The sequence below is a fragment of the Grus americana genome, chromosome 2 (genome assembly GCF_028858705.1).
Source record: "Grus americana isolate bGruAme1 chromosome 2, bGruAme1.mat, whole genome shotgun sequence".
NCBI lineage: Eukaryota > Metazoa > Chordata > Aves > Gruiformes > Gruidae > Grus > Grus americana.
In genome coordinates, this window is record NC_072853.1 from 7,194,542 (window position 1) to 7,221,729 (window position 27,188).

The 27,188-nt window shown below is 38.8% G+C and overlaps 1 long non-coding RNA gene across 4 annotated transcripts; it reads left to right on the forward strand.

Moving 5' to 3' along the window:
* The first annotated feature begins 3,501 nt into the window (after window positions 1-3,501).
* LOC129203177 (uncharacterized) lies at window positions 3,502-23,715 on the forward strand. 4 transcript variants are annotated; one of them, XR_008575939.1, is made up of 4 exons: window positions 3,502-3,639; window positions 6,321-6,381; window positions 16,928-20,009; window positions 20,862-23,715. It is a non-coding gene; the product is annotated as an uncharacterized LOC129203177 (long non-coding RNA). The 4 variants fall into 4 exon arrangements; XR_008575936.1 differs by having other exon boundaries at window positions 16,928-23,715; XR_008575937.1 differs by lacking the exon at window positions 6,321-6,381 and adding an exon at window positions 14,743-14,863 and having other exon boundaries at window positions 16,928-23,715.
* The last annotated feature ends 3,473 nt before the right edge of the window (window positions 23,716-27,188 follow it).

The following is a 27,188-nucleotide window of genomic DNA, read 5'->3' on the forward strand; positions in this document are numbered from 1 at the left end:
CCAGGAATCTGGGGAAAAAATTAAAACAGAAAGAGTAATTTATTTCTTGAAAAGCCTGTTTTAATGCGTAGTATATTTTCTTTAACTGAAGTCCTGTAGGCTTATTTCCCTATAAAGAGGGAAAAAACCTGTGCATTCACAAAAATGTTTCTTTCTTTTGGTGGTTGCTCCATTTTGTACTCCAACATAGTTTTTCTTACTTATGTGTCTCTTCTTTTGCTAAAAAGAAACTGGATTAGGCTGAAAATAACAACTCCTTCCAGATGTCCATGTGTGCACATGACAACAACCTTAGAAGTACAAATAATTATATTGCGATAGCTTCTTAAATTCTCCCTTCAGTGTAACAATTCACTCCAGTAAAAAGAGGCTGAAGAGACTGAATTTACTAAATCTACAAAAGAACTGACTGAATAAGAGATAAGGTGAACATTTTCCAATATGAAAAGAGTTTTCGTATTGGCAAGATCCTAATTAATTTTTGTCTGTACCCTGTGAGAATAGAAAAAAAAAACCCACCCAGGTGAAAACATTTGTGTACTTTAAGATGAGGTATTCTTGCTTAAACAAACAAGAAACCAACATTTTCTAGTATCGGGTACAGGGAAAGTCCCTGGAACAAAATTTCCATAACAAGAATTACTAGGAATAAATCAAAGACTCCTACAAAAGATGTTTGGCTCTTCCTTCAGCACACCAAATTGTTGGAATGCCCTCTTCAGATTCAACAACCTTTGTTTCTGTGTTTCTGTGATATAGTGACCACTGATATTGTTTCTCATACTGCTCTGATCTTCACATACCATTTCACTAATTGTAATGCTCTGTTCTTCATTGTTTTTTTTCCTGATCTTAGCATTTTTGTTGAACATGTGTGGTTAAGGAGTTATAACAGTGGAACAGTGCATACTTTTATTATCATGAATTGTGCATAACTGAATAAAAGTCTGAGATTCATAGTGGTAATTAATTACTCCCTGACTACTTTCTGCTTGCTTTTTAATGATAATTTGTATTTTACATTTATTTACAAAAGAAAAGATATAATGAGTGACTACTTCAGAGCGTTTTTCTCCCTTCCCTCTCCCCACACCCCCCCACCCCTTATAAAGTGAAATCAGATGAAAGAATACTTTGAATTTCAGTGGCTGTCACTTAAATCTCTGCATAAAGTATATATTTATTTTTTATTCACACCATAGAAGAAAAAAATTATAAACTATGAAATATTTTGTTCTTCTGTAAGAAGCAGCTTCCACCAGATGGCCTCTATGCGCAACTGCAAGGATTAGTGAATTCGAGCATTTATCATTTATGTGAAAAAGAAATATGTTACTAGTCAGTTCTGTTAATAAGAAGGGTAAACTGAGTCACTGGAAAATAAAATTCCATATTTTTGAGCCCAGCTATTCCATTTTGGCTTTAGTGATAACATATAACAGTCCCTAATAGTATGACCAGAGTGCATTCAACTCCAAAAGAAGTCAGCAGGAAATGGAACTGTGCACAACTGAAAAACAAGCCTACCAAACTCAGTCTCAAAATGGAGCAGCATCAGATGAAAGAATACTTTTTAAAGGTGATAGTTCATATGAACTGCCTGTGAACAGATTTTTCTGTTCTGTGCTGTTATCCTCCAAACTGGAACTACTATTATGGTAGGCACAAAGACTGAATTTAATCATAAAATCATAGAATCATAGAACGGTTTGGGTTGGAAGGGACCTCAAAGATCATCTAGTTCCAACCCCCCTGCCATGGGCAGGGACACCCTCCACTAGACCACGTTGCCCAAAGCCCCATCCAACCTGGCCTTGAACACTTCCAGGGATGGGGCATCCACAGCTTCTCTGGGCAACCTGTTCCAGTGCCTCACCACCCTCACAGTCAAGAATTTCTTCCTAACATCTAATCTAAATCAACCCTCCTTCAGCTTGAACCCATTACCCCTTGTCCTGTCACTACACTCCCTGATAAACAGTCCCTCCCCAGCTTTCCTGTAGGCCCCTTCAGGTACTGGAAGGCTGCTATAAGGTCTCCCTGGAGCCTTCTCTTCTCCAGGATGAACAACCCCAACTCTCTCAGTCTGTCCTCATAGGAGAGGTGCTCCAGCCCTCTGATCAGCTTCGTGGCCCTCCTCTGGACTCTCTCCAACAGCTCAATGTCTTTCTTGTACTGGGGACCCCAGAGCTGGATGCAGTACTCCAGGTGGGGTCTCAGGAGAGTGGAGTAGAAGGGCAGAATCACCTCCCTCGACCTTCTGGTCATGCTGGTTTTGATGCAGCCCAGGACACGGTTGGCTTTCTGGGCTGCAAGCGCACACTGCTGGCTCATGTGGAGCTTCTCATCAATCAACACCCCCAAGTCCTTCTCCTCGGGGCTGCTTTCAATCCATTCCCCGCCCAGCCTGTAGCTGTGCTTGGGACTGTGCAGACCCATGTGCAGGACCTTGCACTTGGCCTTGTTGAACTTCATGCAGTTTGCACAGGCCCACCTCTCCAGCCTGTCAAGGTACCTCTGGATGGCATCCCTTCCCTCCAGTGTGTCGACTGCACCACACAGCTTGGTGTCATCGGCAAACTTGCTGAGGGTGCACTTGATCCCACTGTCCAGTCCCTCCAAATTAGAGGCAGTTGACTGAAAAACAAAAGGTAGGATCTTAGTTGGTGTCATTCTTTTCCTGTCATTGTAGAGAATTCTCAAAAAATCGAATTAACTTTATTTTTTTATTTGCTTCTCGAGGTGCATCTCTATTGACTAGCAAAGAAGAGCAATGAAACTCCAAGCCTGTAAAACTAATTTACATGTCTTGAATTAAATAGGATCCTTCCAGGGAGAGACACAAAAGGTATAACTCAAGGGACAGATAAATACAATAAATAGGAGATAATTGTCAGATACTGATCAGCATAATAAAAATATTCACAGGCTTTGGGACAGAGGGAAAAATTCAGCCATACAATCCATTTTAAATCCCCAGTAATTTATTTGTCTTAGATCTTCTCTCTGATATAACACAGACAATACAAATCGATGTAACTTTGCTGATTTCTGTACTGTTCTGCTAATCCTAATTTACGTCAGCTGAATGATAGAGTGACTATTCTAATAAAGCCCAAAGTAAATGCCTATATTCAAATAATTTTGGTCAGTATAATTCAGTATGAAGTTTTCTTTGCTCAGACCTACCTCCTTAAAATTTTCTTTGCATTTCAGGTTCAAATTCAGAGTTTAAATACAAAAGTCAGCTTAACCCAGATAGCTTTCAATTTGACACCATGGGTGGGATTCATTCTCTGTAGATTTAAATAGGCAAAAAGTTAAGATCACAGGCAAAGACAAACATTTGGTCCTCTCTGCTGAGAATGGAGAGAGCAAAGTTCTGCCAAATTGTGATGAAATCTATCTAAAAATAAGAGCTTGAAACTGATGGGATAAATCCCACCCACAGAGGGGGAATCAGCTGCAAGAATTGACAGTGTAGAGATGTGTATCTAAGCTTACCATCTAAATTCATAATATAGTCAAGGAAGAAAATTGCACTTCAAATTTTTCTCCCCTGTCTAGTGGAGCTAGATTCAGCTGTGATAGCCAGGTACCTCGTTAGATGTCTACATTACAGACGTCCGTATTGGTCAGGTGAGTCCTATCCTTAATTCTTTGTAGTTCTGGAACTATTAAATGATAATCAACTGATTGTGATTTTCAAATCTGATTGAAACACTAAATCAAAAACTTTCTGTTTTCCAGCTATATTGCAGAAGTTTCACAAAAGTCTAGTCGTTCCTTTGTTGGAGCACCTTTTCACAGTTCCTAATAGCCACATGCATAGAAGCACCTACTGGTAAAATTATGGATTCACTTGGGAGAACGAAAACTTGTTTTCCTGACTTTCAGAAGAATCTGAACTGATAGGCAGTTATGTTGCTACTTTTTTTAAACAGGAGAAAAAGTGGAGACTTCTGTAAATACAGTTGGGAACATTTTAACCATGACATACTTGCCCTCTAACTGAACCACAGTATATTTAAAAACTCTTGTAAGCACACGAACAGTTTGAACAGTTTATTTATAGTCAATGAACAAAAGCAGCATTAGTTAATCACTGACATTTTGGGAATTGAAATTTACAGGGAGGAAAATAGGTTTTACATATTTTATTTCAGGAAAAGGTACCTGATTTCATTTCACACTAAGTTGAAGTGATTATTAAATAGCTAATCAGTAATTATTAGTGTTTACAAAAAGTCTGGTATTTTGGTCTAACACACTAAACTATAAAATTTGCTTACATTTAAACAAAAATATAAGGTATGAAATTTATATAAGAGTTCATTTTCCAAAATGATTAGAATCTAGTATTTTAAGACACATTTCTAAAAAACTTTACAGTTCATTCAATTACACATGAGGAACTGGAATCTTCAGAAACCTTTATACGTTGTAAATCAGAACCTGACAAAACGAAGAACTACTGAGAGCAGTGCTAAATCTCTGCACATAAATGAAGTGGCTAAGATGGAACTGAAGTATTTTCAAACATAGGTAAACAATTCATGCACCTAGCAAGTGATGGAGGTTAAGTTAGCTCAAAAATATATTTTAAACTGAAAAAGTAAACAAACAACAAACAAACTAATCCCTTCTATCCTACATCTCTATGAATGTCCTTTTATAGTCTTGGGCTTTGAATATCCACAAATCCCCATATCAGTTTAAATAGCACATAAAAAATAGAAGTAGTTTAATATTCTAAAGAGGCATGTAGAGCAGTTCTGTATGGGGATATAGACCTGCACACCACATTCTTGTGCTTATTTCAGTTAGCTACTTTCTCTGAAAAATAAAATTTAAAAAGTTCATTGAAGAAAAATCCCATTGGTGTGGCCGACATCGAGGTGCATTTCTATCAATGTTTAAATAAAGCTACATTCACCCTAACAAACAGTGTGATAGTATACCAAGTTTTATTTATTTGTTTTTAATCTTTCTTGAAGATATCTACTGGGAATGATAATGACAGCCCAGAAGTGTCTGCCAATGTCAAACTCACCTGATATGCAGCTTTAACTTCCAGAGCAGATTCTCTCCTAAGCAGTTATCATACCACCAGGTTTGTCCACGCAGACTGTCTCAGATGATCTGCAAGGTAGCTCAAGGTTGGGTTCATTGTATCTAACTAAAGGTGATGTATCAAACATGGACAGCGAGGATTCCTCTATAGCGACTGGAGGTGGATAGCTCTATAGGATGACTCTTTCCATTCTAAAATAAATATGTAAGATAAATTGAATTACTTGCACTCTGGAGGTATATCTTCATTACCTGCAGAGGGAGCCAATATGGTTGATTCACTTAGAAACCTATTTTTCAGTTGCCAAAGACTATTTTAAATAATAATTCCTACTTCTGGGATTTATTAACCAGTAAATTCCACTTTTGACAATCTGAATTAACTGCCCAAATTGCTTGGGATTTGTAATGATATGCTAAACCCAAATCTTTATGCTCTGAAGAAGGAGATGATACGTCTTCTCAGTTCTTTCTGATTTCATTTAAATCTGAATATTATCAGTAAAAAGCATTAAATTGCTCAGAATATCCAGAAGAAAACACAGAGAGAACTGGCAATGTGTCTCTAATGCAAAAATATAGAATCTCTAATGGTGCCAGCACACGTTGAAGCCAATAGTTCAATACCATATGGAACCAAATAAAGAACAGAACACTTCAGAGACTCCCCTGATTGTTTTTGATCTTTTACCATTGTTCCATCCTAATGAGTTTGCAAGGTAAGTTTAAAGTCTAGCTGAAGGTATCTAAGAAACAAGAAGAAATGAGTGTTGAAAGGGATCTGCTATCTTGCACAGGAGCAAAGGAGCTTGCAGCCATGCTAATTTGGCATATTTGTCCTTTTTTGTTAGTGGTTTGTAACTTCCAGTGTAGTTTGTGTGGGCATTATGTGTAAAGTTTGCAGCTTATTTCCTGGTAACTGAAGCCCTTGACAGACATTCACTTCAGGATCTGTTAGGCTAAAAGAGATTGCTGTCTTTACCCCTTCTTTACTACCTTTTTCCTGCATGTTACCAACCACTTCGTTTAGTCTTCAAAAAATTTCATGAGCAGTATCTGATTAAATTCAGGGAAAATGACCTCGGTTAACTGCAATAGTTTGTTAGTCTCAACCAAACTGCTAATTTTACCAGAAATTAATTAGAGAGCACTTAAATAAACTAGTCTGTAGATTTTGGAGGGAAGTAGTCTTGATCAGTTGAGCAGTAATGAGCGGTCAAGAATTACAACCTTTTCTTCCGTCACAGCTATATCAAGAAAAGGACAGCTGTCTTCTACCCAAATGAATACTCTCAGCAAATTAACAGAGTAAGTAAAAGTTGCAGGCAATATGAGTATCTTCTCAGTATATTCTTATCTTAGTTTAAGTTGTACTATTAAGAAATAACATACTACTAACAAAAGCATATATATACACTATATACTATACTATATAAAGAAATTTTATAATCACTGGGGAACAGGGATGGGGAGAAAAAAAACAAAACAAAACAAAACCAAAAACCCAACCACTCTTGATTAGAAGTAGTAATGTGTAAGCAGTGACCTAAACGTAAGAGTGTTATACTGACTCTTTCCTTGAGGTCCAATGTATCTGACTCACTATAGGTGTCTACTACCATTTAAGATGCCATAGGGCATTTACAACAAAATCATGGAGCAAACTAATAGCTAACCATGTGTGCTTAAGACTAAAAATTCCTTTTTTATATTATAGTGGAAGTCTAGTTTTGTTGAAGGTGGGTCTCTCAAGCACTGTTGGTTGCCAGCTTGTGCTAGTGGTTCAACAGGACCAATGAACCTAGAAAGATGGCAAGAGCCTTTTGGCACCATAGCTAATGCATTATGTGTATGGGATAGCCTACATCTTGCAGGGAGGCAAATATGGAGACTTTCTCTTACCTGGAGCATAGCTCGCATAGCTAGAATAGTTAAGAGTGAACAGATTGAATTTAGATTAAAATTAATAAAACTGAAAATCTGTATGATGCAGACTAAATAGCTCCAGCAAACACAGTGGAAAGAAGTTTCCCACTTTCCCCTAGTTGTTTATATATCTGTAGTACAAAACTGGGGACCAGACTAGACTGTCTCACCTCTGAGAAAAGAGAGGTATAAGTGGGTCACTGTAACACTGATGTTGGGCTAATTTACATGACTGAAATTGCCAGCTCTGCTTATAATATGTTTAGCAAGGACAGAGAGGGTTGAACAAGTGAAAAGTAAGGGTGAAGAGGAGAAAAAACAGTGGCATTCAGTATTAGCAATGTCAGTACCAGTTTTAGGGTTGATAGGTCCAGGGACGTTGATGCCAAGGGACCAAAGGGCTAAATAAATAACAAAAAATGTAAATAGAGTCTATTCATAACTCCTAAATTAAAGCAGAGAACAGAGGATTTACTTTTATTAAGCTGTATGTAAAAGAAAGAAAAACTGTGATACTAATGAGGATTTCAATTTTGGAGACATGTTAAAGGTCTCACAGAGGCAGTAGTTATTAGAGTTCTTGAATGCGTGCATATATGGGTGGGGTTTTTTTCTTTTTTTTTTTCCATCACACTAGAGGCGTCACGCTTAACACAAGCTAGCTCTATTTTGGACCTCATTATATGGATAAAGATGAATTAATTGCTGGATTAGTATCTGGCTGTTGCTTAGAGACCAGTGATTATAACCTGCTTATATTTAATACGAGCAGATAAAAGATAGTCCCAACCACTTTTATTTTGTTTCATTGATTGTAAGATGGTCCTGACCACCACTTGCTAGGAAACCACCAGCTTCCAAGCTGGTGATTAGCTTGTCTGTATGAATTATATATGGCGTTTCAGACAAGCTCAGTTTCCAAGCTAAGGAGAAATAAATGGGAAATAGAAGACAAAAAAATAAAAAAGGAAGCGACAGTATTTTTGAAAAATGGAGCTTTATGAAAAGAATTTCTGATATTATTTTGCTATTTACTTGAGAAGTAATGATTCCATATTTGTAAAGACAGTTTTTTCTAGCACTTAACCTGTCCTAGTGGAAAAATGAAGGCAATAATTGGGAAATAAAAATCAATATCTATCAAAAGGAAAAAAAGGGAAACAGATGATAATCAATAAAAATTAGAAGTTATTAAGAGTAAAATATGATAAGAAAAGACAAACACATAAAGTAAAATTAATGGTTCAAATAAACAATGAAGAATATGCACATGAGAAACAAGTTCTGAGGATAAGTCTACTAGTTACAGGCAATATTATAATTAATTGTTAAGAAACCCCAGAACTTTTCTTCTGTATTTGGGAAAAAAAACCTGTTATTGCACCAGTTTTAGGTAGTTTTGAATTACTGGTAATTGAAGAAGTCACTATCTGTCTTCATTAAAACAGGGGGCCTCCAAAATCATGCCCAAGTGACTTAGGGAGTTTGTTGAGCAGATCTCTGGATATAGAGTTAGATATTTATTGAGGGATATAATAATAGAATATTGCAAAAGCTTCGAGACACAAACATTTCCCCAGTATTCAAAACAAACAAAAAAAGAGTATGTGGGCTGACTGTAAGCCTGTTAAAGTAAGGAAAAGCATCATTCAAGTTTCACGTTATGGACAATGAAAAGACAGGAATGTAATTAATGTCAGCAAAAACAGCCTTCAAGAATATAGGTTTTATGAAAAAACTACAGAGATGATGCTGGTTGATACCGATAACGGCTCCCGGCCATCAGAGCTGGCTGGGACCGGCTGGAGCCAGCTGTGTCCAGCATGGGGTAGCCCCGGCCTCTCCTCAGACAGCCCCTCCTGCAGCCCTCCCCTGCCAACACCTGGGCACAGAAACCCCATACACTGGTGTCTCTTAGTATCTGTATCCATTTTGCTCTCATGGTGCCCATCTATTAGTGTAAAGCAATGGGACAAGAGGAAATGGCCTCAAGTTGCACCAGGGGAGGTTTAGATTGGATATCAGGAAAAATTTCTTCACCGAAAGGGTTATCAATCACTGGAACAGGCTGCCCAGGCAAGTGGTGGAGTCACCATCCCTGAAAGTATTTAAAAGACGTGTAGCTGTGGCACTTAGGGACATGGTTTAGTGGTGGACTTGGCAGTGTTAGGTTAATGGTTGGACTTGGTGATCTTAAAGATCTATGATTCTATTTTTCCCACAAAGGCCTCCCTGCAGCCTCTGCTGCCGACACTTAAGCACAGACCCCTGTACACTGGTGTCTCTCGATTTCTGTATCCATTTTGCTCTCATGGCACCCATGTATCCATGGTGCAACACCTGGAGTGAGAGCAGGTGTGTGAGTGTGTGGGCTCTGGTGAGGCAGACCTGGGAACCAGGGCTGTGTGTGTGCGTCTCAGGGCGAGGACCTGGCTAGCTGACAGACCAAGCAGTCCAGGACAGCTCCTGGAGAGACTGTACCTTTTAGAGGTGTGAAGTGAGAGACCCATTTGTGTGTGTGTCTGTGCCTGTGCAGGAGGCACCAAGGGGGAATGAGGATCCAGGACCAGCTACTGGATGGACTGTGTAAGTTCAGTTACTGCAGGGACCCAGTGTGGTCTGTTTTGCTGTGCACAAGGGGGATCTGTAGCAGCAAAGTGGAGTAAGGCTGCAGGCTTTAGTGCTCAAATGCCCAGCTGTGAGCAACTGGACAGACTGGGACCAAGGGGCAGCTACTGGGCAGACTGAGTGTCTGAGACCACCTGTTGTAGGGATCAGCATTGTACGTGTGTGTATCTACACACTCACTAATGTACCTGATCAGACAGTGAGAAGAACAAGATGAGGCCACGGGTGCTCTGCTTCAGCAGGGTCTCTCCAGGGCTGCAGGGGATCCCTGCTCCGGGCCTGCAGCACCTCCTGCCCTCCTCCTCCTCCTCCTCCTCCTCCTCCGGCCTCGGGGTCCCTCTGCTGCTGCTCCCTCCTTGGCTTCCTCCTCCTCTGCCTGTGCCGCCTTTGGCCCTTGCTGAAACCTGTTTTCCCCCCGGCGCCCCCAGCTTGGCTGAGGGGCTCAGCTGTGTCCTGCGCTGGGGCCGTTGGAGCCGGCTGGGACCGGCTGGAACCGGCTGTGTGCGGCACGGGGCAGCCCCGGCCTCTCCCCACACAGGCCGCCTTGAAGCCCCACTGCCAAAGCCTGGGCAGGGCCATGCAGTAACAGTCTACTGATTTATTTATTTTTTTTTTATCTAGCATAGAAAAACTTGAAATGAATTCATGGCTGGAAGTTGGAGCCAGACAAATAAAAAATGGAAATCCAGATCTAAACTGTTAACACAGAAAGGTGATTAACTGCCAGAACAAACTGCCTGGTGTTGAGTCTCTACCTGCTGATGCCTTCAAAGCAAGAATGGGTAACTGGCTGGAAGTTACTTTTTATCCACACATAAATTTCCATTAGTCTAATACTAACTGTTAGACTCTGCCCATGGATGAGTGAAACTTAGTGTTGTGTGTGGAGAGAGATTAAATTAAAAAAATCACATTTTTTTCTGGTTTTCTAATGCTTGAATCTGCAAGTAATGAAATTAAACCTTTTTTTTTTTAAGTTTAAAAGAACAGGGAGGAGGAGTAAAATATTCACCAGGGAATGACAGAAGTACTAAAAGACTAGAAAAAACTGTAAGCACTGTTATGAGAGGGCAGGCCAGACTGCCTGTCTGTATCTGTGGCTTTCTCTCATGCTCCCTTCTTCTTGTCTGTGTCCCCACGCTTCTGTGTCTTGTTTTGATAGATGAAAGTTCAAGCAGTGAAACACACTGTCAGACTAAAACCATTTGTCACTGAAAGCTAGCACTGGTCCATGTATAGATATCGAGTCTGAGTCATGTCTTTTCTTTTGACAAGGATGTCAGTGCTATTTGTCACAGACTTGTTTATCTGCCAAATCAGACTGCCATTTTGCTACCCTGGGTCAGCGCATAGGAGAAGCAGCTCACCTCCAGTAACGCTTTCAAATTACCCTCAGCATAAAGACACTGAAGCTGGTGCCTTCATATTTTTTAACTTTAACGAGACAAGGTCAGGAAGAGTAGTTTGGCAAGTCCTATGGGGCCATACTGAATGCCAAGCACACTTGCTAAAAAAAAAAAAAAAAAGGAATAAACATATGGTTACATTTAAAATGGTTTTAATCTTTGTTTCAAAGAAGAGATATCAGAAATGACCATTTTAATCTTTTCTGTTTTTTTACGTTTTGGCACATTCAGTGATCAAAGTATACTTTGGCTACTGACAGCTCATGTAGCTAAACAGTGGCTCTTTGGGCTGGAAGTTAATCCTTTCTTTAATCTTCATGTTAGCAGAAAACTGAATAGCAAATGTAGCCATAAATGATTGGACCGGGTCCCATTACTGGGTTTACAAACTTTAATGCAGGGATATTTTTTTTAATCTAAAGATTGAAGGATTAAGGAAGGATTTATGTAGTTCTCTTGTTCTCCAGAATCTTTTGTTGCATTTCAAACATGAATTACACAGACAAGGGCAGAAGACATCAGAAACATACCGCAAACTAGTACTACAAAGGCTGCATTTGAACTGGAAAGGCAGATTACTATGCTAATACAAGAAGAGAGGGGTGAAGGGTAGATAAATATTTCAAATCTATCAGATTGTTCTTGATAAGCACTATTATGACTAAAGATTAGTTTAATTTGTAAATATACTGTAGCAGCCACTCATACGTTCCAAAGTTTCCCAAATAGCTAGCAGTTTGGATGGCAATATTGTATGAAGATGAGAAATGATGAGTTTTGAATAGTATGGGGGGGGGGGGGGGGGGGAAGCATTTCCTCCCTTCTTATAAAAGTGTATGTCAATTTTTGTACCAGATTTGAAATAGAAATACTTTAAAGTTCTAAAGGCTCAGTATTTTCCTTCTAATATCCTTTGTTTTAAAACTCCCATAGACTTTTAGGCCCCCTCTGCTCTTCTTTTGCTCCATAATTACTAACACGCACAAGTGAGAGAGGCAGGAGGTTTATTATTTGAGCTATCTGAAAGATGAGATACGTAGATCTGATATTCCTTTCCTACTAGTCCAAAATCCCATTTCTGCACATTGATGGAAAATATATAACAGAACATTGAAGTATTACTATTTCAGTCCTCTGTGTTATGGTCTTAGTGTTCCCAGCAAGACTGAAGGAATAGAGTGCAATCTGTGGGAAATAAAGCCAATGTGAGCATCCTGTAACTCTGAAAAAGCCAAGAGTCCCTTCGTTCAAACTCAGTGAAGTCAGACTGAATGAGTGTAACTCAAGGCAGAATTTTCCACAGCCTATAGGAGATTTGTCTCAGCTTAACTGAGCCTTTTGAGGTTTCACTATTCATTCTTGCCAGCCACACCATAAAGGGATCCAGGTGTTTCCTTAATTTTCTTGCAGACAGATGAATTTCTTTCAGGTGCATCTGAAATATACCTATCACTCCCCCCCCCCCCCCCCCGGACCATTAGCAATTCAGAAAAAAAATGTAAGATTTATGCACTTGCAAATTAGTATGAACAAGTAACAACTTATCCCTTTTATTATCCAGTATATTTATTGACTTAAGTTTAAGCACTTGTTTTCATGTGATTCAGAATGCAGCCTAGTCCCTTACTGTAAACATAAAACAAACCTGCCAGTGAGATTCATTATAGAGGGGGAAAAATGATAAGAAAAAACAGAATAATTTCCCACTTATTCCTGTGATAACTTCTGGTGGAGAATTTCATTGAACAGGTCTTAAATGAGGTAAAGGAGGAACAAAGGACTTGGGCTGTGTATATTCCATAGTGATTTGGGCTATTCTGCAATGGAGGGGCATTCCTCTGACCGAGATTTCCACCTTCAGCTTAAGGAAATTCCCAAATGCAACCAAGACAATACATTCCCAGTAAAGTTTTCCTTGGGATGAACCATCATTTTCTGATGAATGGGAAAAAAGCCTAAAACAACCCAGCAGAGTTAGAATGCAGGAAACTCAAACTTTGAAAATCTGAATTTTATTCTATTTTGAATTTGATTCTGGAACCAGACTGGAAGAACCTGGGAAATTAAAGCAGGAACTAGGATGCAGGAATGTGGGTTGTGAAGTTAGGAAAAGGCCTCATCACTGAAGAGATGGAAGTTGCTTCAAGAGCTTGTTTAATACAGTCCCTTCCTCTCACTTGGGCCAACCACACCTACAAAACCTCTGACTTGCTAATCTAAACTTATCTCAAAAACTGCAGAAGATGAAGCTTCTCCTACCAAAGAAATATTCATAAATATTCATATTCCCAAATGTCTTTCTTCAAATTTACCTGTTGTTTTTTTGGAGTTTAGAGTTGGGTTTTTTTGTTTTTTCCACAGTGGAGACAACTGATCAACATTTGTATTTTACTCATCCTTCTCCTCTTGAAGGATCATCTCCCTCTCCATTTTTTTCTTTTCAAAGCTAAAAAATTACCACCTTAAGCCATTTCTGCTTTTCTCAGAACAAGTCACCAATAGCAAAATGCAGCTGAGTGACTGTCTCCCATGTCTTCCATACAGCATTCCCATGTTTACATACCAGTTTGAAATGGTATCTCATTGCTGAATGGTAGTTATGTTTGGAACCATTATTAGCCTCATGAAAAATTGCCTGAAATCCTGGCAATAAAGATAAATTGCTGCCAAGTGCATGTGATGTGACAGATCCTTAATTGTTGCACTAGTCATCAAGTGGTACCTGTGGGACAATGTTGACTCTTGCAGTGAGTAGCTTGGGCTGACAAGGAGCGTGTCTGCGTGATGCAGTGGTCAGTCCATTATTTCTGTGTGGGTAGGAGCTTTTCCCTTTCTGTCTGATTTAATGCAAGTGATCTGTAACGTAACGAATCTACTTAACTGGGAGAACTGAGCTGCTGTAACTGTCATCAGTTACCTGGTACTGTCCAGTGCTTCAGGCAAGATACTAGACTGACAGTCTTATGATCTAATCCCTTGTTATCAGGAACTGCAGTACTTCTGCTCACTGAATATACAGTCATGGCTAATGAGTAGGATGTTCCATAAAGTCTACTTTCTGTCTTATTATCAGGGTAACTGTTAGGTGAAATCCCTGTTCTTGTGTAATAATTAAAGACAGACAATGATTTTTACTGGCACTTTTCTAATCAGACTAGAATATTTCCAGATAGTCGAGTTTACTGAAGCATTTGTTTCTCAATATATCATGACATATGCAGGTATACACTTTCCCATAATATAGTAGTTGTCATCTAAGAATTGCAAAACATCCTTGGTGAAAATTTTCATGAATTCAGCCTCACTTTATCTTGGAGCAATTATTTCCTTTGAAACCTAAAGAACTGAGTATGTATAGCTAAACAGTGGAAGGATGCAGGAAGATTGGTTACCAGAGCCAGGAACACATCCTCATTAAAGACTAATTTTAGTTTAATTTCAATTGATTAACGTCAGTGGATTTTGCAAGAAAGTCTGAGACATTCAAGTAAGTTGTTGCACATCTATACACAGGGAACACTGGGGCCAACACAGGAGACTTTCACCAAACTTTGGATATTTTCTGAATAAAATCATATTTGTACTGCTTATTATATTTGTAGTCTCAGAAAAGTCTTGTTTTTCTATGTAACTGAACTCAGTTGTATAGGATGATTTAAGCAATCCACTCTGATCATGTAATATTCAGGGCTTTTTTCTTTGTTTTCAGGGAACAGCTCAGCCAGCCTCAAGAGATAATGCTAACATGCATTAGTAGTGTCGAACACTACCTGTAGTAGTGCACTCCTGGCATGAACTGTCTCAGGAATTACAGACATTGCTACTGACCAGTAAGGACCTATAATAGATATCACAGTATATCACAGTGGATATTCATGATGATTCATGACGTAAGATCTGGCACACAATTATTCTTAAAATTCATGCTGATTAAATTGTGGTTTCAGTTCATAACAGGGCAGCTGGGTATGACCATTAATAAAGGAAAGTAGCATGAGGGCCTGAGGAGGTGTGAAGCTTTGCAAGGGTCTGGATAGGGCATATGCAGCTCATTTTCACATCAAGAATGCTGTTTTCATAAGCTCTTAGTAAGTGTGAGGCCAAGTGAAACAGGAATAGTTTTAAAATCATTAACCTTTGACCACAGATTGGGACAGGAAGAGAAGAGGAATTATGTTCTTGAAGAATGGCTGTGCTAGGCATTGTAGCCTTCTGATGCTCTACCCTGTAAAGCATTGTTGGATTTATACAAGGAGCATTTAATTCTGCATTTCTGAACCAGAAAGGTGGGGAAATGAAAAGCAGCACAAAGATATTCTTTGATGTTTTTGCATGGTATTGCATCTCTGCCAACAGAGAGGATTTATCAGCTAGGACACCATTCACAGCAAACACAACTAGGCTGCTTGTAAGTCCATCCAGGTAAAATCATAAACACTGTACAGAATCATTATGGACTTTCCCAGGTTTCTACTGAGTCAAAGATCTCTGCATTATGCTCCGTTACTCCACACGAATGTATTCACGTGCATAAGTAAGTTATTTTTCATAACATCATCCTGTGTCTCAGTGACTGACTAAGATTACTCAGGTCCTCTCTGAACATCTCCAATCCTCAGCAGATGAACATGCAGCATCTGCTGTGTCAGCTGATCTTCCAGTTCTTGTGGTGTATTTCTAGACTGTCCAGAGTTCTTTGCTGTCATCTTTGGCCAACCATGATACATGCCATGCAATCTTCTGTCCGCATTTTTGATAAAATTAATAAATTATGGAAGGAAGAATGGAAAAAAGTCAGAGAGGTCACAAAAGACAGACAAAACACATTAACTGGTGTTGTGCAACACTGATGCTGTAATGTAACAAAGTTTATAAGGTAAAAAACCTGACTACTTGTTTTATAAGCAAACTCTTCCTGGTAATTAAACCAATAGAGCAGAGGGAGTTGATTATGATGATCTGTGGCCATGTATACAAAGGTACTGGGGATGCCAGTCAGCTGTACACAGCTGCAGAAGGCATTTCTGAATGTGGGATCTGATGCTCTTTAACAATAAGCTTTTGCTTGCCAGAGCCAAACTAGCTAGCAAATCCCTGCTAGCAGGAAAATCATTTATATATACTCAGGTCCACTACACTGCAGTAGAAGACAGTCACTCACATACTGATTTGAAAAATAAGAAATCCGAAAAAGGGAGAAACCTGAACTATTCTAAAAGTATTGACACTGCTGTACTTGTTACACCCCTTTGTCATAGACATAAGCAAGTACTCAGGAATGAAGTGAGCCCTCACTGAGAACAGAGAGAGAAGGGCTGCCAAATGAATTAATCCAAAATTTTCTCCAGCGTGAATGACAGCCTAAGCCATGCTAATACTTGCTTCAGCACTAATGGGAATGGGGAAACTTTCTCGCAAGAACACCCAAGATTATGATTCTGTCTCTATATTAGGTCAATGAAATGAATTTGGAAATGCCAAGACCTGTTTATTATACCTGTTATAAATCCCTTGGTATCAATTGCGTTCACCCGGGATGAATGTCAGTCATAAAAACAAAGCTATTAGGGATACCTTTGTCATATAGCCAAAGTAAGATTGTTCAGAGTCAAAAACACGCTCATAATAAAAAAAAATTCTTTGTTATTATTCAATATTTTGATAGAGGGACCTATTTGGAAAACTGTTCAAACTGAATTTAAGGAATGAATGTGTAGTTTCCATTTTATTTCTTAATAATGAAAAAAGATGAATTTCCATAGAATTTTGAGTGTAAATTGTGTAAGGAGATTAAGTTTCAGTCTAGAAACTATCCCATATTTAATTAGATTTAACAAGTCACAAAGTAGTAGCATGTTATGTATAAGCCATGTTGTCCTGTTCTTGTGTTTCAGCTGGAGTACAGCCTACGCTCCCCGAAGTCCCAAGAAAGAAGCAGATGGGTTCAGCTGGCAGTTACAAAACAGAACAATGGCTTTGCAATGGAAGTATTTCTATGTTTTTAAAAATGTAATCCTAAGCAATCTGAATTAATACCACTCCTGTATCATTCATTAACTCTTAGTTATGTGCAAAATAATAACTGGCATCATTTTTATAACCATAAAGCATAGCCCAGAAGATGCTTATGTAAAAAAAATACAGGGTAAGATACACACAGTGTCAGTTACGCTGACATAAAGAAGGAAGAACTCTATGCATTCAAAAGAAGCAAGCAGTGGGTTGTTTTGTTTTGTTTATCTTTTTAACCAAATGCCTAATTGAATTGTGGTAGCTATGTCCAAAAGACACTATATTACTTCAGAAAGGGCTTAAACAAATTCATAGAGGACTGGTTCATTAGAAGTTATTAAACATATTTGGCACAGGAATTTCCTAAATTCCAGGCTGATAATGAGTGGGATGGCATTCGGGGCAGGAGTTGTTCCTGATTTCCCCATGTCCTATACTCTTTCCCTAACCAGCTACTACCAGCCTCTTCTAAAGAGGGAGGACCTTGGTCACATTTCTGGTATGGCTCAGCATAAGACATCTTATGTTTGGAATAACTAGGCTTCAGCGACAAATATCTGAGTCATTTACATGGATAAAATATTACACTTAAATTCTTCTTCTGGATCAAAGGAAACACACCTTACATACGGATCTAAGAATTTATAGTTACTGCAATTGAAATCAAGGTAATATAATCAAAGCACAACGGTTATTACAGTCCTGTTATGATCATAGTAACACTTTTAGTTAATAACACAGTTAAGACTGATAAACAAAAACATTCTTCTGTGGTGTTATGCTCACCGGTCCAATGTTCACTTGTCTCTGAAGGTCATCAGCTTCAGTCCTCCTCTAGAAGGATATTTTCTGTCATTCTTGCAGTGACTCACCCAGTACTTCCAGTGCCACAGTATACTTGTTTTTCTGTTACTATCCCTGAAACCTCTTTCACCTGACTCACATTTGTTTATTTATTTGTCTGTATATACCTTTAGTCACCAGTGTCTGGCCAGCGTGATTTGTGTGTAAAGTCCTAGTGTATCTTGTGTCATCTTGTGCCTGCCCTCACCTAAACCCTACTATTTATTCTAGGGTCATAAGATAGTTCACCCTGCACAGAGTACTTGCTTTGCTACTTATCCATGAACAATAGGCAGTACACCATACAATTCCACAAAGCTTAACTAAAGCTTAAACAACTTTAGATGATGTTTACTTCATGACTAGACGATTGTTGTCGCAACTGAAAGAAGCTAAAATCAGCACAGGCTAAGACAAGTCCAGACAAGCCATGGAATCTTGCAACATCAGGTCAATACAACGCCTATGCAAGTAATGACAAAACAGTATATAGTAAAAAAATAAAAAAGAGAAGATTTCTTACACCTAATTGCACTCGTTTTGCCTAGATATTAAAGAGAATAAAAAAGTGACAGAAGTAGTAAAAATTCAGTGAGCTAGACAAGAAGAGAACAAGTTGGTTTTCTCTGTTTCTGTCGTCTCCCCAGTAAGTCTGAAGTGACTTTGTTTGGATCAATATAGGTATCTTGCTTGTGCAGTCAAACTGCTTATACTGTTCAAAAATGCATGCCTTTAGAATTGTTTTCATTGTTTTCCAATGAAGCATATTTAAATGACAGCATAGATTCTCCTATTATTTACCAGACATAAATCAGAAGCAGTTCTACTACGTCAAGGAAAAACTGCTGTGAGCAAGTGCTGAAGAATGTGGCCACAGCATTTAAAATTAATATGTTCAGTGTATGCTCTATTTGTATTCCCTGCTTTCTTTCCGCTAAACATTTCTTTGTTCTTTAGGATATGAGCCATATTTCTCAAGGGTAATGCTTTATTCTCTAAAACAATAAACATATTGACCACTACTATGAATCTTGTAAGACAATTTGCACTACATTAGCAGGCCATGAATCTCCCTTTCTAAGAATCCATATTACAAAACAGAAGTTTAAGCAAAAACATGGCATTACATTGATTTCTTGGGAAGTAATATACACAAATGTGTTTACACCGAAAGATACATGTGCACATGCAAAACATACACAGAGTTGCATAAATACCATGTATTTCACAAACAAATCAATGTCTACTTGACTGAGCTATCTTTCTCTTAGATTTGGTACCAATTCTATCTGTATGAAATATTGATTCTTAATCAATTCAAAAAGAATATGGGCCTCAGATTACTGTTACCGTCCACAAATATCTTTTTTTTTTTTTCCAGATTGTATAATAAGGCAGGCTTTCTATCTACATTTGTCATTATATGTATATTATATGTACATACATATACACCATTATACAGTGGTGGAATATTTTCTTGAGAAGGGATAAACAAGTATGCCTAATCAATTTTAACCAGTGGCATCCACTTAGGCATATGTATGCTGTGACATATAAATAACATCCATGTCTTCTTTGGCTTCTGGGACCCAGTGGGAAGATTCTATGTCTATTATTAGACTTAATTGTAATTGTTCTCCATGAGAAGTAGTTTTCTTTGTTACAGAAGCAAAAATTCTGCCTTCAACAACAATGTATTTTTTTTTGTTGTTTCTTTTTTTCCCAACCATCTGGTTTGGTATTATGGTAATTATCAAGACTATGAAAAGGGAGCACCAGTATTGAAATCTGTAGGCATTCTACCTTGTATGACTTTGGTGGATTAAGATTTATACTTTGATAAGGACATGTGACAAATGTGATGGTGTAAGCTGAAACTTTTTTTCTCCTCAGTTGATTGTCAGCTTTGATTTTTCCATGTTTTACTGCTGCTTACATTTTCATGACATTTTCTTTCTTTCAGAGGATGCTACATTGTCAGTTGCTAACTGCTCTAACTGTCTTACAGGAATTTTCATGGGATTCATTTGTTCTTGCAACAAGTTTACTACATAGCCATTCAGAAAAAAGCTGGTACTGGCATTCATCAATGATACACTGGGGTAAAAGGAATCAAGATAAGTAATTTAAAAGGATTGGCTCTTATTCTTACACAATATTAAGAGCATTTTGGACCTGCACTAAGAAAGGTCTTCTTAGCACCTGAGTGTCCATCATCAGCCTTGAGCTGTGCGATCAACACCAAGAAACAGGTGGTTTGAGGAGGAGAATTCATATTTCATTTTTGTAAATAAAAAAAAAAAATCTTTATTAGTTTTGAAGAGACTGTCCAAACTACCTGGAAGCAAATACCAAGGCTGTGTCCTCATAGTCATCCACACAGAGTCAAGGATATGTTTCGATACAATCTAAAATCGTAGGATTTTCTCCAGTCTGGTTTCACCCTAAACTACATGACTGGAGCAGCTGACATGTCAGCCCTCTGGATGATCAGGACAATGAGTCTTAAAACCACATATAGTTGTCTTGACTGTCAGTAGCTGGGCTTAAGCAAGAGAAAAATACTCCTGCAGGCCTACACAAAATCAGTGTCAGCTGCTCCCATGCCCATTTGCAGTACAGCAAAAGTAGGCAACTACAGTTCCAATTTTAAATCAAATTAAGTAGCTCCTTTTTACAATCACAGTAAAATTCTCTCCAAGTATTTCAGGTATCCGAGTAACACTCACAATTATACCAACAGAAAGCTATAATGAGAATGAGTTAGGCTTGTGTCTTTTGCAATCATCTTCAGAATGGATTCCATTTAATGCCATTTTCTATTCTCATTACAATCTTTGTCAGGCAAAGGCATCAGAATTTTAATGGCCAGTACAGTCTGTTTAAAAACTATAAACTCTTAATGGACTTACAAACAGAGACTTTAACCTTTTAAATATGCTGGACTCATCTCACTTCCCTCTCCTTACAGAGTTCAGGAGATACACACAGGAGAGAATAGAGATGGCAAAAGCAGAACGCCAGCCATTTATAAAGGAAAACTAGGATAACTGAAATCAAGAACATGTAGTAAGGATCTGGAAGTCACAGTCCTTGAGATCCATGTGACCTTGGATAAACTTAAGTTGATATTTTAAAAAAAATCAGTGGAATCCCCAAATCCACAGTAGGCAGTTGGCAAAGTGATCTGGAGATCTGAGGTCCTAAATTTTTTGTCACCTCTTTGATGTATGTGTGGATTACTTATCCAAGAAAGGCAAAGGACCTCTCCTGGCTTGTGCTGAGTTTATGTCCATCAGAAGCCAAGGCATCAACAAAGGAAAGCCAAGGACCTGGGAACTTGGATCTTGTAGAAACACAGCAACTGATACAAGGTGAAGCAGAACACACTGTGCCTTTAGACTGCTGTCTTTCTTTCCTTCAAAATGTCTTCACAATGAATCCTGGCATGTTTGTTTAAAATAGCAACATAGAAATCCCAAAATATCCATTTGCAACTCATTTGGGGATTCATCACTGGGAAAATAAGTATTTTTGTAATGATGTATAGATTTCAGAGACCATGAGTTAGGACTTTATGCCTATAAAGTTCAATGCAGCACCGTGTGGAGATTAGTTTGTGGCAGCATATTAACTGCAGTTGTTCAGTTCTCTATCCAAGCTAACCCACCTTCTTCTTGAATAAATTCTCTAGAGATAGGACTGATTTGAACAAGTGTGTATGTCTTCACCTGATATAGTCATGGAGATAAATACGTACTTCTCAGTGAAATTATTTGAAGATAATGCATCTAAAACTGGTTAGATAAATTGTTTACTAATAGTACTTATTTCTTTCTGTTGATGGTTGCTTTGTATTGACTGTAGGGTGCACAGATAAATATCTACATGGTATATATTTAAAAGCATGAGCCAAAGTCCATTCATGGTGCTACAGAACCAGCTTAGGTGGTTTGACCTTCTGTCAACGCTCTGCCTAATGCACACCAAGAGGCTGTTGACCTTCTTTGCCACAGGGGCACACTGCTGACATGCTTAACTTGTTGTCCACCAGGACTGCCAGCTCCTTCTCTGCAGACCCGGTCCCCAGCCTGTACTGGTACATGAGGTTATTCCTCCTTTGGTGCAGGACGTGGCTTTTCCCTTCACTGAACTTCACAAGGGTTCTGTCAGCCCATTTCTCCAGCCTGAGAAGGTCCTTCTGAATAGCAGTACAACCATGTGGTGAACAAAACACTCCTCCCAGTTTTGTGTTGTCTGCAATCCAGTCTTGCCTTGTGTTAAGGATGCTTGTAGCTTTGGCAGTATCAATTAAAATTTGTGATTCTAGAAAATATCAGGTTTCCAGACAAAAGCCTGTAAGTGTTAGATTCTTGAAAGAACATCATCAAGGTGGGGTAGTTTGGCTAGAGCTGAAAAGCCTGGGGTTTTCTGTAAGTTTTTGATAATTTCAGGCCAGCTTCCAGAGGACAAATTCTTTATTGTTCTGACATTTCACCAGATTAAGTCAGAGATATTTTGAGCAAAACATGTTGATCATAGCAGTCAGTTGCTTTTGGAAAAGGCCTATAACCTGGAAAAAAACAGCAACTGCATCAATCTTTTTTTTTACTCTTTCATCTATAAATGTCAGAGGGATAAAAAACCCCCAAAACACGGCACTAAAAGTCTTCTATTATTCTGGGAAAATTGTTTATTTTTCTTGAGTCTGGGGTTGTAGCATTTCCAATGCAAATGCTAAATTAAGTGTATCTGAGCCTATATCCTGTGAATATTCAAACAAGTTATTAGTAATGAAATACATTTATTTACTCATTCAGGTATGACTTGCATGATCTAGTATAGTCTTATATAAAAAGCAGATAAACCTTATTCAACAATGTGTTTAAGAATAAATTTATTTAAAGAAGAAAATTCAAATCACCCAAACACACATTTTAAATGAAACATGCTGTGTTGGGTTTGCGTGGCAAGGTTTTGGTAGCAAGGGGAGCTACAGGGGGTGGCTTCTGTGAGAAGATCCCAGAATCTTCCCCCATGTCCGACAGAGCCAATGCCAGCCAGCTCCAAGATGGACCCGCTGCTGGCCAAGGCTGAGCCCATCAGCGATGGTGGTAACACCTCTTGGATAAAATAGTTAAGAAGGGGAGAAAACCTGCTGTGCAATGGCAGCTGGAAGAGAGGAGTGAGAAGATGTGAGAGGAACAACTCTGCAGACACCCAGATCAGTGAAGAAGGAGGGGGAGGAGGTACTCCGGGTGCCAGAGCAGAGATTCCCCTGCAGCCCATGGAGAAGACCATGGTGAGGCAGGCTGTCCCCCTGCAGCCCATGGAGGATGATGGTGGAGCAGATATCCACCTGCAGCCCATGGACGACCCCATGCTGGAGTAGGTGGATGCACCCAGAGGAGGCTGTGACCCCATGGGAAGCCCACGCTGGAGCAGGCTCCTGGCAGGACCTGTGGCCCCGTGGAGAGAGGCGCCCACGCTGGAGCAGGTTTGCTGGCGGGACTTGTGACCCTGTGGGGACCCACGCTGGAGCAGTCTGGTCCTGAAGGTCTGCACCCCATGGAAGGACCCATGCTGGAGCAGTTTGTGAAGAACTGCAGCCGATGGGAAGGACTCAAGTTGGAGAAGTTCGTGGGAGGGACCCCATGCTGGAGGAGGGTAAGAGTGTGAGGAGAAAAAAGCAGCAGAGACAACGTGTGATAAACTGGGTGTTGAACCCAGGAAGAAGGGAGGGGTGGGGAGAAGGTGTTTTTAAGATTTATTTTTTATTTCTCATTATCCTACTCTGATATGATTGGTAAATTAAATTAGTTTCCACGAGTTGAGTGTGTTTTGCCCATGATGTTAATTTGTGAGTGATCTCTCCCTGTCCTTACATTAATCCACAGGCCTTTCATTGTAATTTTCTCCCCCTGTCCAGCTGAGGAGGGGGAGTGATAGAGCAGCTTGGTGGGCACCTGTCATCCAGATAGGGTCAACCCACCACACATGCACATACATGTTTTATGAGTGGATCTCAAGTTAGTAATTCCATTTAGTTCTCTTTCGAGGTGCAGTCAGAACATTTGTCTATATAAATTACTGCGAACTTAAACTATCCTCTAAGCAGCAAGTGTTGAGTGTGCTTCCACTGATTTCAAGAAAAACAAGTTTGAACCAAGAATCTGTTGCAATGGAAATGGAGAACTCTTGGTCATTTCCATGTTTCTCATTAAGTTTGAACGCTTGTTCTTATTCTTAATTTTCAGACAAAAATATAGATACTTGTTTTCACTGTTTGGAAGATATTCCGTCTTCTTTTAGCTACAGTTTTCATTTGCTACTCATTTAGCTCTACTGACGTGAATAAAACAAATCCTGTTTTACATTACCTGCAACTTCCAAATGCTGTTTATTAATTATTATATCTCTTTAATACATTCTATGCTCAGTTAATGAAAATAGCTTGTTTAGTCTGGTCTTAAACAGAGTACACTATACTTGAAAGCCGATACTGCACCTTAGAATTTTTTTAATGACTGATAATATACTAAGCTAGTTCCAGCTGTAGACAATGAGTATGAACTCTCTTTATTAGTATTCAATTAGGCACTAAAAGCATATTGTATAGAACCTAATACAGCTGGTAAGGGGCCAAGGCAGAAAAAAAAAAAATCGTTTGTTAAAAGGTTTCCAGAAATTTAATTAAAAAGGAGAGAAATGACAGTCCATATTTTACTTTTTTTAAATTTTTTTAATTAATGAATTAAAAGTGAGGGTCACCTTCCCAACTAATCAGTTTGCAAATAAAGTTTCTAACTCATTTCAGCAAGTATTTCATATAAGCTTGAAGAGATACTACAAAATAATCTTTCTTCTAACTTTGAACAAGAAATTATATCTTAATAGATACTATGGACTACCAGTAAAGCAAAAAGCCATTTGCAGTCCCATTCTTCTGGCCTTCAAACACAAACCACAAAAATACCAGTGTGGCAAGAGCTGTGGAATTTTAGTTGTAAGTATGAATCTTAAGTTTCCCTTATAATTATGGGGTATCTTGTGTGCACACCCAGTGCGCTTAGGTCATTAATCCCTAGGGTGGCCCAGGAACAACTCAGCTTGTCTTGTCAGCTCCTTATTGTCTTATCAGCATGGATAAGGCAATAGGCTGGTTTCAGACAATAAACTGACCTAAGACAAGGTGGCTGACTGACCTCCTAACCCTCTTCATAAAAAAGTACTTGTTTCAGGAGCATTCAAGGTGGGAATTTCAGCAAATCACAGACTCCCCCAGGGAGCTCAGGCTGTTCCTAGACCAATTTTTGTGCTTAAATATGTTGTGTTGTGGTTTTGCCCCAGCTGGCAGCTAAGCACTATGCAGCTCCTCGCTCACTGCCCCTCGGCAAGATGGGAAGAGAATCGGAAGAGTGAAAGTGAGAAAAGTCATGGGTTGAGATAAAGGCAGTTTAATAGGTAAAGCAGAAGCCACGCACACAAGCAAAGCAAAACAAGGAATTCATTCACCACTTCCCATGTTCAGCCATCTCCAGGAAAGCAGGGTTCCATCACGAGTAACGGTTACTTGGGAAGACAAATGCCATTACTCTGAACATGGCCCTCTTCTTTCTTCTTCCCCCAGCTTTATATACTGATCATGACATCATATGGTATGGAATATCCCTTTGTTCAGTTGGGGTCAGCTGTCCCGGCTGTGTCCCCTCCCAACTTCTTGTGCACCCCCAGCCTACTCACTGGTGGGGTGGTGTGAGAAGCAGACGAGGACTTTGTGTAAGCACTGCTCAGCAATAACAAAAATATCTCTACATTATCAACACTGTTTTCAGCACAAACCCAAAACATGGCCCCATACCAGCTACTATGAAGAAAATTAACTCTATCCCAACCAAAATCAACACAGTTGATTAACACTGCAAGTAGGCAAGATAGCTGTTCTACAGATTTGATTATTCTGCTTGATTATTGTTGTATATTCTTCAATAACCTTAACTTCTAACAATTTAGTTTTCCAACTAAAATAACTTTTGATTACTTATTTAAAAAGAGAAAAGCAGTCAATGGACATGGTTTATCTTAATGGGCTGTAAACCTCATGTAATGTTGTGAACAAATGACCAAATAAAAGGTTACGGTAGATAGAAATTTGCTAAGAGCTGTCAGTGGCTGAAATCAACATATATAAAAGATTGCTTTGGTTGCATATCTTTTTTTTTTGTTGTTATTAGTGGTTTGGTTTGGGTTTTTCAGGTATGCATATCCCCCTCTCATTATAGTATCTAACAACTGTATCTTACCACATGTCTCAAGGGAAGAAAATTCTTTTTCCTCATTATTTAACCGTTGAATTAGGATAACACATAAATTCCCAATCCTTAAAAGTACTCAAATATCTTGATAACACAGTATTTAGAGATGGCTATAAGAAAGGTCCAGTCCTCATATGCGCAATCAATACCTCTGTATCAGGAGTTGGAACTGAAGGTGAAGTCTTACTTGTAGGTAGAGAAGTTAGTGCAAATTTCCATCGATTTCTTTAGAGCTAGCACTACAACTGTAATATTTCCTTTTGTTATCTCAGCTTATTTTCATTAATGAGATTTCATTTGTTTAAAAATATAAAGCTGCATACAAATAAGGTCTGTTGATTAAATACCAATAAACTCCAGGCATGCTGGTTGGGATTTATATTACCTAACTTAAGCCAACTGAAAGTCAAACCTAAGCTAATCATCTGGGCTCCCTCTTTAGTCCACAGAGTCTGAAGGGTGGTTCTCTTTTAAAATTAGCATTCACCTTACATCAAATGTCTCCCTTGGGGTACCCATTTCAATCAGTTATAGGACAAGTCAAGCTTACACTGTATGCCTAACTTTAAAATACATTTCTGTGGGACTGACTTCCAGAGCAACTGTTGATTTTAAAAGAATTGCAGATGCTAATGTCAACAACAGCAGAACTCAGCAGTTTAACTGATGAGCAGCTGGTACTAGACTGATGAGCAGGATGATTGCAATTCATCAAAGGACTAATGAAGATCTACATAAGACACCTCTGGTACGTTCTGGAGGAGAATATGAAAACCAGAAAATAGCTAAATATAGCATTTCAAAATACACAACATGAAATGAACATAGAGTGCTGCAAATGACTTGAAGTTGTGTACGAGCTCATTGTGTAGGTAAAAATTGACAATTAAAATGGACATGACTGATGTATGACAGAAGAGGATAACCAATAGGAGGATACATGAAATGAGGTATAAGAAAGGGAGTAAATGTTTGTAAAGGTGAA